Here is a 14,117-nt window from a genome sequence, read left to right as displayed (position 1 = left end):
TCGTCTTGAAGTGGATAAGAAGAAACACATTTTTGCCTCAGTGATATGTTTTTTTCCTCTCCTTTGCCTGGAGATGCAATGAAAGCTTCCTGTTGTCCGCTCAACACAGGCACCTTCTTCACGGTAGCTTTTTAAATACAGTGCTAACAACACAGCTCTTTGTTCCCTTCTGTACGTCTACTGAAACGCAGATTAGGTACCAGGCGTAGGTCAGTCTTGGAAAAAGCTGCCACCCCTAATGTTATAAGTTAGACCACACAATTTTCTGGTCTATTGAAATTATTTTATTAATCAAGTAAGCAGACACAAGCAAAACAGCGCTGGGCGGCTGGGGAGTCTCCGCTCCACCACAGCACGCAACTTCCCCTTTCCAGTGTCGCTGTTTTAGAGCATTCAAGTTCTGGCTTGTCGAGACTTGACCTGTCGACTTGTCGACTTGTCGAGACTTGTTCTGAGGCTGCGCAGTCTGTTGTTGGGGGTCGTTATTCTTCCTCCGGTGATCATGCGTTGTGCTTGTGTTCAGGTGGGGGCAAAATAGGATGTCTTGAGGTGGGTGGGTGGTATCTTACAAAATCCTTGTTTTAACAAGGATTTAACAAGATGTTTACCCAACCCCCCTTCCCCATTTGTCCCCATGTTACAATGCTGTGAGTTGTGAAACCTTATCTCCTCAGTAGATTCTTTAAATTCTCAAGGACAATGAACAAGCCCCTACTAATTTATCACAATCCCTCCTTTTTCTTTTTCTAACATATTTTGTTCATTGAATTTTTGCAATATTTTCTTGCTGAGCATCAAAGTTTCTGCGTCGTCCTCCTCCTGCTCAAGAGATTCATACTTAGCATACACAAGCATAAGATGAGCAGCTTCCAATTGTCTTTTCACAATTGCAATTACTCGATTGAATATACATGGTCCAAAAGTCAGTGTTAATATAAGTAACAACAAGGGCCCCACTATGGTTGTTAGCAGTGTAGTAAGCTAAGGTGAGTAATTAAACCAGGATTCATACCAATTCTGAGGAGCCTCATTTTCCCTTTTGCGTTTTTCTGATCCTTCCCGCAATTTAGTCATTGTATCTCTTACCACCCCAGTATGATGTTTACCAGATGGTATTCAGCCACTGTGTGATGGGTATACATATACTCTTCAGTGTGGTATAGAATCCTTGGTATAATGACCACCTGTACACAAAAATTGTGAGATGTGTTAAACAATTTTAAAGATAGGCAAGGAGTGACTCTCAACAATGAACATACCCACCTAGTGTTATTTGCAGGAATTAATCATTTGTGTGTTTGGTACTTTTTTTTTTTTTTTTTTTTTTTTTTTTCAGTGGCATGGCACAGATCATTTTTATCTCTTGGAACTGTGCCGATACATCTACCTTTTCCCATAACTTGAGTCAAAGTTATCCCAATTTCCTGACCCCAACTGCACTTGGAAGGATTTGACTCGTTTGAATATTCAGACCTCCCCATATCTCCTATAGCTTCATAATATGGGGGCTTAACACTTACACATAGCCAGCACCCTTCAGTTATCTCAGGATTAGTTCGATTTAGTACCTGGAAACTAGCATTTATAACTTTCCACATACTACTCTCGGGTACAACCCCTTTCTTTTTTTTTTTTTTTTTTTTTTTCACAATGCTTGGAAGCAGTGTGGGTAAGGATAACTCTGTTGACTTATTAGAAAACACTGTAGTAGGTTGGGCAGTCCCAGGTATCTTTACAGTCTGGACAACCAAACCTTCCCCTAATAACTCTTTATTAGGCCCGACTACCTTGGAAGTCTCGGGTTTTTCCTTCTTTATTGGTATGAGTCCTCCCCTATCTGTTCCATGTTAGTAAAATCTGACATTTTTCCCTAGTACCCAGCTAGTATCGTCTGAGTTTGTTATATTTATATACAGAACCTTGCAAATTTCTTTATTTCCGTGGAAGGTTCCTGTATACCCTATACCATGCCCTCGCCACCTGTAACAAGGATCCAATTGTCGGTTACAACCTTGCAGCCCATATCCCACTTGTAAGAATTTATCCTGACCAGCCCCGAGTGTCCAGTCTGTAGCAATGGTTTCACACCCCCGGTATGCACAATAATACACATTCAGGCATTTACAGTACCCCTTTCCCAGGTTAGAACTTGGGCAGAAATAAAATCCCATATATTCCCAGCATCAGGGCCTCGAGATCAGCTGACATAGTGTAGAAGTAAAGCTTGGCCCCCCCCGATGTTATCTGGGTTGCAATAACCTGTTGATCTTCGAATCGACTTAAAGTCCATTTAAAAGGTTGGTGGGGGTGGTGTTGAGTCACTATGCAGGATGAAATCACTGCGAGAACCCCCAAATACCGATAGGAATGGCTGAGGCCCATTTCTTTCCCCACTTATTCACTCCTCTGCCTCACTCGTCAGTTGGGTTGCAGCCAACTATGAGGTTTTAGTTCTTCTCGGCAGCAGTAGTGTTCTTCAGGGGAGAGCCTCTACCTTAACCCACGGTACCTATCGAGTTCGTCGCAATGTGAGCTTCAGGTCTTTGTTTCCTGGAGCGATCTCCCACTTCTTGTCACAGATGGGTCCTTTAACACGGATGGCATGTGTCCATCCTTTCTCCGCAGTCCGGACGACTGTTTCTGTAGTAAGCAAAACAACATAGGGGCCTTCCCCATCGTGGTGTTAAAAAAAGTCTCTTTCCAAGTCTTAATTAGAATTGAGGGTGATCAAGTGGCAATTCCAAGTCATAGGGCATACCATACAGCATTTCAAAAGGAGAAATTCCTACATCAGTTCTGGGCTGTGTCCATATGTTTAACAGTGCAAGGGGTAAACATTTTACCCAAGAAGACTTAGTTTCCAGCATAAGTTTTGTTAGTTGTTTCTTAATTTCACCATTCATTCGCTCTACCTTTCCAGAAGAGAAGGGGTGCCAGGGGCTGTGAAAATCCCACTCAATCTCTAAGGCCTGCTTTAATCCTTGCAGTAAAGCTTTTACACCCATTCAGTCACGTGGTCAATTAGGACAAACAAGTAACTCAGTAAAGTCTACCTGTATACTTAGGAAAGGTCAAAGCCCTGGCTCCCGTCCCCCTCTAGATGGGTTACAGAAGACCTTTTTATTTACCTTTTGACATATAGTACATCCTCTGCATGTGTGTTTCCCTAAAGTATATATTCCTACACAGACATGCTTTCTTAGAACAACATCACACATTGCTTGCACCTCCCAATGACTCTTCTGATGTAAAACAGTTAATATTTGCCTCATTATCACTTTATTCAGCATTTCTCTCCCATCAGGGAGTATCGATTTTCCTTAAAATGATCCACATATTTGTAACATTAATACCTCCTTGGGAGGTTGTAATTGCTCCAAAATCTTTTTTTAGAATTTACCCAAATAGATAGGTGGCCCTGTAAACCCCTGAGGTAAAATTGTCCACCTATATTGTTGCTTCTGCCCCCATTTCAGGGTCTTTCCAGTCAGAGGTGAATATACATGTATGTTTGCTCTCAGGGCCAGAGAGCACTCCATTAATAACACTGTTATTCCAGTCTAACAATTTACTATTTGAATGCCCAATTTAATCATCAAATCCCTTCCCATCAAGTTAGTCCCTGCCTTGGATACATACAATAATTGTCCAGTGATCATTTTATCCCCTGGTCTCAGCTTAGTATTCCCCAAAAGTGGCACTGTTATCCCAGTCCCTTCTACCCCCATCACATTTAGGGTTTCATTAGTTAATTTAATCCCTGATACTTTACAAGTCAGTAATCACTTAGCTGCTCCAGTGTATTGGGTTTGATGGCAAGGTTCTGGGGGGGGGGGGGGGGGTGATGGGGGTGGGGGTGGGAAACTGCAGTGGCAGCCCCCGTGAGAAAAACCCAGAAACCTCCCCGTGATAGATAAGGGACAATTTCATCTGGCCCCAAAGGGGCCCACTGCTGCCCAGAGCCAAGCCATAAGCAACACAGTCCGTGCCTCTGTGAGAGCACATCCACGAAAACAAACAAAGAAACAAACAAAAGCCTGCTGCTCAACAGCAGTTGGGAGAGCGAGAAACCCTCCCGCAGACACCAAAGTCAGTGCAGAAGGAGGGGGAGGAGGCGCTCCAGGCGCTGGAGCCGAAGCCCCCCTGCGGCCGCTGGAGAGGCCCCTGGTGGAGCAGGCTGTTCCCCCCTCCCCAATGCTTGGGAAACTGACCAAACACCACAGCAAATATGCAAATATGCCAAAACTTCTAGAATGCCTACATCACCTTTCCCTGCTCATTCAATTTCAAATAGCTCTGTTAAATACTGCATGCCACACCTTTAACACCTTCAGCAACCCTTTTAACACTTCCTTTATCTTTCTCCAGCCTGTACTTTTCTAATACCAGCACCAAAGGCTCAGTCAGAGTCCAACTTAATTCCATACCTTTTCCCTCCAAGATACTGAAACAACATATCAATCAATATACCATATTTCATCCCATTTTTCTTCTTTCCACAAAAACAACATTGACTGTAATATGGTGTTATAATTAATAGTTCCATTTAGGGGCCACTCTGCTCCATCCTCTAGTTTATAAAGTGGCCACCACTGATTACAATATTTGATAAGAGTTCTTTTACTTTCTGTACCCTTTCACCCCACTATATCCCTCCAATGTGTTAGTATACATCCTAGAGGGCTTTTCCTCGGGATTTCTTTGCTTTGAACTTTTCCTGTTGTAATCTACAGTGGTCAATATTCCACTGTTTTCCTAGAAGCTCTTTAGTAGTCAATCCCAATCCCTCCAAAATCCACAATATATAGATACACAAGTAAAATCAGACCATTGTAAATTAACTGCCTCTTGACAATTACACTGAGGACATTTAAACCTGATGAGCCGATAATATGCCTGGGCAAATTTTGTTCCCTTAGACATACACCTCAATGGCAGTCCTTATATTTACATATTTACATATTAACATATGTATAAAAGTGTACTTTAACAAAAATGCCCGGGCTTTTATATATATACAATATACAATGTACAGTTATTATTCCAGTTAGAATTATTCCTCAGCAGCTGCAAACATGCCAGTTGCCATTAAAGCTCGCTTACCCTCCTCCTGTCCTTTTCTTAAAATCTCAGACATCCCCAGAGTTAATGGGGATGGCCACATATTCCATTCCTGGCTGGGATCCCCCCATCACTATTTCTCGTAGGGGATATAATCCCTCCCTTAAAGCAGATTTCTGATTTCTTGCCCTGCTTCTGGTTACCGGCCCCTGTGTTTCATGATCCGATTCCGATTCTCCTGGATTAGCTAATTCGGGGAGTCCATTAAGGACAGGAGCTGTTAGTGCGGGCGGTGGAATATAGAGTGGGGGCGGTGTTAGGACTTCTTAGTCCTTTCTCTTTTTATCCTGCCCTCCTTTTTCTTTTAGAGATGTAGATGCGTCCTCATATCTGAATTTATCCAGAGGTGCGCATACTCACTTTCTTCCAGACTAAAAGGTTCCTTTGAGTTTACATAAATATTTAGGCCTGACAAACCCAGTCTTCAAAAGACCCAAATACAGGCCAGTAAAGGTGGTCTCCTCAAATCTGTTTACCACCCCAAACTTCAACACAATAACGTATCATTTTTACTTTATTCCTTCCCCGCCTAAAAGGGGAATCATTCCAATTTTTAATCATTATTCCTAGAGGACTATCGGGGGGGAATGGAGGACATATCCTTACCACTATTTCCCCCACCCATGGAACCAGAAAGCTTACTCTTTTTCTGGCCCATCTTCCAGAGTGCCCCCCCCCACACACACACACACTCCCCCTTTTCGTGGCCCAGTCCCTCGCGGGATGTGGGAACCGCACTACCGAGGGGTCCGCTCTCGCTTCGTCCGCAATTGGACGTCTCAGTTGTCACACTCTGGGAAACCCAACCCCAACCGAACGGAACACCGGCCTATCATTTTTTGACTCACTCCTCCTCTGAGTCTTCGTTCGGTCTTCGTGCACAAAGGTTGCCTGAGGTTTACTGGTTTTATTTGCTTGTATCCAATTTAGGGTTCGTCGGTAAAAGGTCCCAAGTGAGGCCTGCATTCTCAGAGGCCGCCGAACTCGGCAGGGCGCCTCCCCTGAGATGCGCCTCAGTCTGATGCCTTTATCCGAGTCACGGCACCAAATTGTTATAAGTTAGACCACACAATTTTCTGGTCTATTGAAATTATTTTATTAATCAAGTAAGCAGACACAAGCAAAACAGCGCTGGGTGGCTGGGGAGTCTCCGCTCCACCACAGCACGCAACTTCCCCTTTCCAGTGTCGCTGTTTTAGAGCATTCAAGTTCTGGCTTGTCGAGACTTGACCTGTCGACTTGTCGACTTGTCGAGACTTGTTCTGAGGCTGCGCAGTCTGTTGTTGGGGGTCGTTATTCTTCCTCCGGTGATCATGCGTTGTGCTTGTGTTCAGGTGGGGGCAAAATAGGATGTCTTATGGTGGGTGGGTGGTATCTTACAAAATCCTTGTTTTAACAAGGATGTTTACCCAACCCCCCTTCCCCATTTGTCCCCATGTTACAATGCCATGAGTTGTGAAACCTTATCTCCTCAGTAGATTCTTTAAATTCTCAAGGACAATGAACAAACCCCTACTAATTTATCACACCTAACACACTGACAGAAACGTCGGCATTGAGTTGCACCTGGCTCACGATTTGCCAGTGTTTGCCTAGAAAGCTCCATGGTTTATATAGCATAGATAGATCCTGAAACAATTGAGAAAAGTTAGACTTGGAGCACTGTGTTCAGCAGTTCTGGGCTCCCCAGTACAAAAAAGACAGGGGTCTCCTGGAAAGAGTCCAGCGGAGGGCAACAAAGACGATAATGGGGCCTGGAGCATCTCCCCTGTGAGGAAAGGCTGAGAGACCCGGGGCTGTTCAGCCTGGAGAAAAGACTGAGAGGGGATCTCCTCAATGTGTATAAATATCTGAGATGTGGTGGACAGAGGGATTTGGCCAACCTCTTTTCAGTGGTTTGTGGGGACAGGACAAGGGGCAATGGCCACAAAATGGAGCCCAGGAAGCTCCGCACCAACATGTGAAAGAACTTCTTCACGGTGAGGGTGACAGAGCACTGGGACAGGCAGCCCAGGGAGGTTGTGGAGTCTCCTTCTCTGGAGATATTCAAGGCCCATCTGGATGCCTACCTGGGCAACCTGCTCTAAGGAACCTGCTTTGGCAGGGGAGTTGGACCTGATGATCTCTGGAGGTCCCTTCCAACCCCTACAATTCTAACAAAAAGGACTGGTTCATATTCATACTGGTGCCTCAGTGGTGGAAGACGCTTATTAGACTGGCCTAGAAACCTGAAGTAATGTGCTCAGGAGTGCTAGCTAGCATCCCAAAAACTCAGCCCTGTAGAATGCAGTCACGGGAGAAAGATGACAATGCACTTATAACAGATTAGGAAAAAAGCTAGGAAGCAGAAATGGATATTTTTATGGTGTGTACTCTTTTGAGCACCTCAGAAGTTCTTTTCACCTGTCTTGTCTGTGATTCCTCAACTTCATGTTCATTATATAAAGGATTTCTCAGAAAGTCATTTTAGAGAACAAGAAAAGCAAACCATATACACAATCCCATTAAAAATGTCAAGCACAGATAAAAAACATCATACGATGGGTGAACAATGTCTGACAGGTAGGGCTCAGAGGGTTATGTTAAATGGGGCTACATCAGGCTGGTGGCTGGTCACCAGTGGGGTCCCCCAGGGCTCCGTTTTAGGGCCAGTTCTTTTCAATGCTTTTATAAACAATTTGGATGTAGGACTAGAAGGTGTTTTGAGCAAATTTGCTGATGACACTAAACTTGAAGTTGTTGGCTGTTGAGGGTGGAAAGGCCTTGCAGAGAGATCTGGACAGATTTGTTATAAATGGCTCAGGATTCAAATTAGGATTAAATAAAAAAATAGGATTTATTAAAAGAATATAAAGGAATAGAGGTAAGCAAACAGCGCTGGGTGCACCGGGAGTCTCCGCTCCACCAGGACGCACACCAGTTACATCAAGCAGCTGATTTTTATGCACCTAGACTAATACATATTCATTACTACTTCTAAAAAAGTAGATTATTATAATTAGCTTCCGGGGTCCAGTTCCTCCTACTGGAGCATGCGCATCAGTCTCCTCTGGGGGTCTCTAGGGGTCTTTCATGCTGAAGGCTCGTAGTCTTCCTCTCACCCTTTGTACTTACTCGGCACTATTCCAAGTTTATGGAACACTCTCTGTACACTCTCCACAGGTCTTGTCTCCCAACCGTCCTTCAGCTTCTTTTTCCCTCCTCTTAATCTCTTGGCCCCCCCTGGCCAGATACCAAGGATCTCATAACAGTCACCAGCAGTCACCAGTTATTATCAGTTGTTCTGAAACTCCCAAACAGGTTGACGACTCACGAGCAATTAAAACATTCTTTCCCAGCTATTTACAGTCATCTACATAACATCTATAGCAGTGTTAAATCAATCTCGAAGAAGACAGAAAAAAAAAACTGTAACTGTTAGAACTAGAAGTCAGGAATAACAAAAGCAAACAGGTTCATAAATTTAAGGAGTGTTTTCTGAAGACGTGATAAATTGACTGGAATGAGGGGGAGACTGGGACACACTGCATCTGTGGTTCAAGAACTAAATTGCCAGTGCAGGGCCCAGAGGCAGACAGGATTCAAACAGAATTGTTCTTTATGGACAGGAATTTATGGACACGAATTGGAATTGTTAAAACATTCCTCAAATGCCTATACATACATACAATCAGGATAGGTAAGAAACAATCCTTTGAGTTCCATAACTTAACAGTCCCCATTCTGCCAGCCTGTTCCTCTTCACTTCTTTTTCCTGCTTCTGTACTGATGTAACTTCATAGTGTTGCCTTCTTTTTTTTTTTTTTTTTTTTTTTTTTAAGAGCAGGCTCCCCTCTAATACCCTTCTCTCCACAGCAGTTCTTTTCAAAACAACTGTTTAATTAGTCAAACAACTTTGAATGTAACAACAACAGCAAACACCCAGAAACATCCATGCCTTAATGGCTGGAGAACAAGAAACCACCTGGAGAACAAGAAACCCCAGACTGCATGGAGTCTCCTGAATCACCCTTCTTTGTTAATATCAACCATTTTCTCGACACGAATTACCACTCCATATATAACATTTCCCCAACTTGTATTTCAAAGGTTCACAAAAATAAGCCTTTTCGGTTACACCCTTTTACCTTAACATAATCATTCCGTAAAGGCATTAATGCTTGATTTAGAACTGAATACGTTGCCCCATATCAATAAGAAATTTCACTTCTGTTCCTCTCCTAACTTCATTATAATCAGTGGAGGATCTGCTAGGGTAGATTCCCCGGGTCCCCATTAGACCTGTTGAAATCAGGGGCCGATGATTACCCTAGAAAAAGGCTAGTCGATTTGTCCTCTGAAGCCAGGTCCAAACCGTCTTTTTTTGTTGTTTTTTTTTTTTTTTTTTTCTTTCTTCCCCATTACATTTCAGAGTTGGTCCAAAAATTCCACAGGGGTTTCTTTTAGACCTTGTTGGAAGCATATTCTCAATTCCCAATTCGTCCAGATTCTAGTATTTACTTAACCGTTCATAATTTTCAGGATGATGAGGGTCTTAGTGGGGGTCGGTCAGGAAAATGCAATTGTCCACAGTTTCCTGAGCGATCCCATCGGCAATCTGAGCTCACACATGAACTCAGGTTGTTTTCAGAGTTAACTGCTTTTCTGTTTCTGTGACAACTCTCTGGGACCCATCATGATCCCTTTGCCCCAGAGGGCTAACACCCAAGATTTTAAGGTCTCAGCCCGAGGCCGAGGCAGAACTGTTAACATTCCTACATGCATAGTATCCCATAACAGTCACTAGTTGTTATCAGTTGTTCTGAAACTCCCAGACATCAAACACAGACAGCTTTCTTATTTGAAGCTTCACGAGTAATTAAAACATTCTTCCCCAGCCATTCACAGACACATCTATAGCAGTGTTAAGGTAATCTCGAAGAAGACAGGAAAAAAAGGCTGTAACTGTTAGAAATAGAAGTCCAGAATAACAAAAGCAAACAGGTTCATAAATTTAAGGAGTGTTTTCTGAAGACGTGATAAATTGACTGGAATGAGGGGGAGACTGGGACACACTGCATCTGTGGTTCAAGAATTAAATTGCCAGTGCAGGACCCAGAGGCAGACAGGATTCAAACAGAATTGTTCTTTATGGACACGAATTGTTAACACATTCCTCACAATGCTCATCTTCTGTTGGTGATGTATGAATCTGAGTAACAGGTACTTTTGGCTGCAGGAGCTGTGTTCACAACTCTTACTGCTTGGAGCAGACTGCACAGAGAGTTGCACTAACAGCCTGCTAGTGATATGCAGATCAGAAAGTTGGGAAACTGGGTCATTTATGGGAGCTGTCAATCCATGCCATGATGGTGTTGCAACTTGGATTATTGAGGGCTCTTTTTGTAACAGAGTTACTTACTTCCTTGACACATTAGTGAAAGCCTTCTCTCAAGACTATGGCTCTTGCTAATACATGACACAAATGGAAACAATTTCAAATACTTGCCAGCAGGCTTTGCTTCCTTTTACCTTCATGCGGATTTTTCCTGTAGCCTATGTAGTAGGCAATATTGTGTTCAGATAAATAGGGTTTGGGCAACAGGCTGTTATTTACTTCCAATATTTTACCGCACTTCAAAACTCTTACTTGAAAACTACTGTAGAAGTTGAAATGATGCTTCAGGTCATAGTTTGATCTGTGGAATTATGAAACTCCTTGTGGTATTTGATTAAGGAGGCATTGGGGAGGCATTGGGGAGGCAAGGACAATCCCCAGACAAGGACTGTATATCTCGAAACAAGACGCTGCAACTCATGATAAGGAAGCGGCAGACGGACAGAGAAACAAATGGAAGGACTATAAATCTCAAAACTGGACATTGGAATTTGTTATAAAGGTACAACAAATGGAAGAATTAGCAACAACCAGCGCTTGCAATTAAGAAACATGCCAGCTCAGCAGATTCCTGACCAAAGGTGAAAAGTACACTGTGAGGAAGACTCGGGGTCTTCCTCCCAAAGACCCCTGCCCACATCCCAAAGACCCCTGCCCACAATTCTTGGGAGGCTCTACGCAGGTGCAAGGTGCCAAAAGGCTAATTAGCATGAGAAGCGAGGGAAGGGGGGGATAGGTAAGGAATATGTATAGGCGCTTGTAGAATATTGAGAGATTGATTGTATAAATTCAAGACTGCTTTCCGCCTTGGGTATGCACGATAGGTGGAGAGATCCCCTGTGCATCATCCAGCGCTGCAATAAAGACTATACCACTTAAAGGAATTTCGGCTTTGATCTTTGAATCATATTTGAACACTTTCTTTCTGTGATCAAAAAGCTTCCTTAAACAAAGCCTCAAGCTCAATTACACCAGTGTGTTTTTAATTTTCTACGGCTGGTTATTTCTATAGCAATACAGAATAACACTGCTCATAATTCCTGAGGTGGGGGGAACTATACCAGCCTCTGAAAGGGTGCTAGCAAGCACCTCTAATTAGCTGAAAGCTTTTGAGGTATCAGCCCATTGTTTTTTCAGGGAGGGGGGAATGGGAGCCATACTTTGAAACTGAAGTGCTAGGTGCTTAATAAAATGGGTCTGCCAGAATTGTAGGTGTGGTGCTAAAATATGAAGCCTGGCATGGTGGTAGGCCTTGGTGAATCACTGGATCCATCTTTAGGTGTTGCAGAAGTGGGATAATTTGATCCTGCTGTAATATGAATAGTATTGAAATGTCCTACCAACTGAATTAGCAATGTTAACAACTATCTGCGACTCAACTAGAAAATAACCTGCAATCTCATGTATTTGCAATTCACTTTATAAACTCATTGCCATCCATTATGATGATGATGATGTAGAAACACCGAATTCAGGAATAAGGTTTTGTAAATTGATATCATGTTGTCACTGTAGTATTTCAGTGAATTGGAACAGCAGAATTCCATGGGTAGTACTTGTTAAATGTACTTGTCAGCTGGGCTCTTAATTGCATGCCAACTACGATAAGACAGCAAAGGTATACTTACTGGTGTATTTATATTGGTGTATTTATAGACGAAAGAAGGGAGTTTGCAGCCACTTTATGTACCTGTGTAGAGGTTCAGCTACGTGTAATTGTTTTCAGATTGTATGTGCAAAAAGAAGGATTTGGCAGCATTAGCCACTGCTGCCACTGTACAAATAAAGACTGTTGTGCCGTTGTACTGTTTACATTAACTATAAATACACCACAGTAGAGAGAGACTAGAAATTCCAAGCTTTTACTGAAGAGTCATACTATAGTTCTTTTTTTTTTTTTCTTAAACCAAGCACAGCAGGGAGTCTGCACACAAAACTTTGAGTGTTGTCTGCTTTAGAGCAACATCCAGCATCATAAGTTCTTGTGGAACATGACTGAGCACTTTTATCTGGTGCTTTTTCTTGCTGTAAAGATGCACCTGTAATCTTTTCTCTGAGCTTCAAGTTTCAACATATTTCGTGTCCAGCTAGTAAGAGCATGAAGTCTCTCAACTTTAACTAAGTTCCTCAGCTGGTTAACTATATAGTTATTTAGCATTAAAATATTTGTCAATGTATGCACACGTGTGCATATGTGCACAGTCTTGTCTGCACAAAGATCCAAATGTATCCTGTTCTGTCATTTAAAGAGTGACAAATATGAATTACTTATGATGTAGATATGATTGACCTGTATTTTCTAGATACATAGTTGTGGTCTGATCAGCTAATCTGAATATCAGCATCAAGTAGATTCACAGCTCAATGGCCGTTTTCTCCTAAGATGACCAGCTTCATTTTCTCTTCTTTTGAGAGAAATGGAGTTGAGTAACTTTGTGTGACGAGAATGCTCTTTTCTGTAACCTTTTTGTCTCCTGTAAACTTAAGAGTAGAGCATGGTTCTTTCATCTCTGAAAAGTGAAATGACATATTCCTTTTAAATCATTATTTTGGGGAATGGTCTCTGCCATGCTATTGTTGCATGTTGACATACCTGAGTATATATGGAGCACCTATACAATTTTGGACTGGAGAAATTCTGGAGTTAAGTGGTAAAGAGAGCCTGTGGAAACTTCTGCAGAGTCTCATGTTCTTTTGTAATAGTACTTAATAAGGAACAGATTTGTAGGTTATCTAAGCAGATAACTCAAGAACTTGTTTCAAACTCTAAAGATTCCTTTTGAACAGTAATTTCAAGAAGTATGTATTATCTCACTACACCTCTGTCATAATATGTCAGCATATCTAGATGTCTGTTTTCTATGAAATTTGTAATCAGAGATGGATATCATCACTTTCAATACTCTGCTAATTGACCAAACTCTGCATGGAAAAACTGCAGTTGGACAAACATAGATATACCCAGGATCTAGCTTTAATGTTAGGTAAATGATTTGATCTTTAGAATGGTGTCCCAGGGATGTACATGTTGCTTTTAGCTACAGGCAACAACAGAAGGCATAAGTGTTGCTTAGTTCCGTCTCCCCCCAGCGTATCCTCTGTGTCTTGCTGTAAGAACAGGTGAACTTGATGTTTGTGGACGGTACCAGCTGAAATGCTGGGTTCACCTCACTGTGGAGAAAACTGCTTGCTGAATCTCCAGTGCATTGCAAACAAAATTAAACTTCTTGTAAAAGAAGAGATAAGGCTGCTTACCCCAAACTGGAGCTTGCGTATGTGTATTATCTACTTCATTTTTAAATTGTGTTTGTCAGGCTCTGGGGATGGCATCTGAAATAGTTTTTAAGCACTAAATTATTCTATTCTATTCTATTCTATTGTGTCTTTTTCCGCCCAGAACATGAAGACCAGCTTCTTTTAGAGCCACCTTTTTTTTCCACAAAATCTCTCAAGAGCGAATGTATTAGCCTAAAATGTGTTTGGTAGATTGTTTTTTTTTTTTTTTTTTTTTTTTTTTTTTTATGTAATTCTTCTTTATTTACCTAAGGTAATACAGTGTAGTCAGTTACAATATAAATAAATTATACTGTATCTTTTTGATTTCTCCCTCATTCCCCCA

The sequence above is a fragment of the Anas platyrhynchos genome, chromosome 7 (genome assembly GCF_047663525.1).
Source record: "Anas platyrhynchos isolate ZD024472 breed Pekin duck chromosome 7, IASCAAS_PekinDuck_T2T, whole genome shotgun sequence".
NCBI classification, from domain to species: domain Eukaryota; kingdom Metazoa; phylum Chordata; class Aves; order Anseriformes; family Anatidae; genus Anas; species Anas platyrhynchos.
This window is presented reverse-complemented; position numbering follows the sequence as displayed.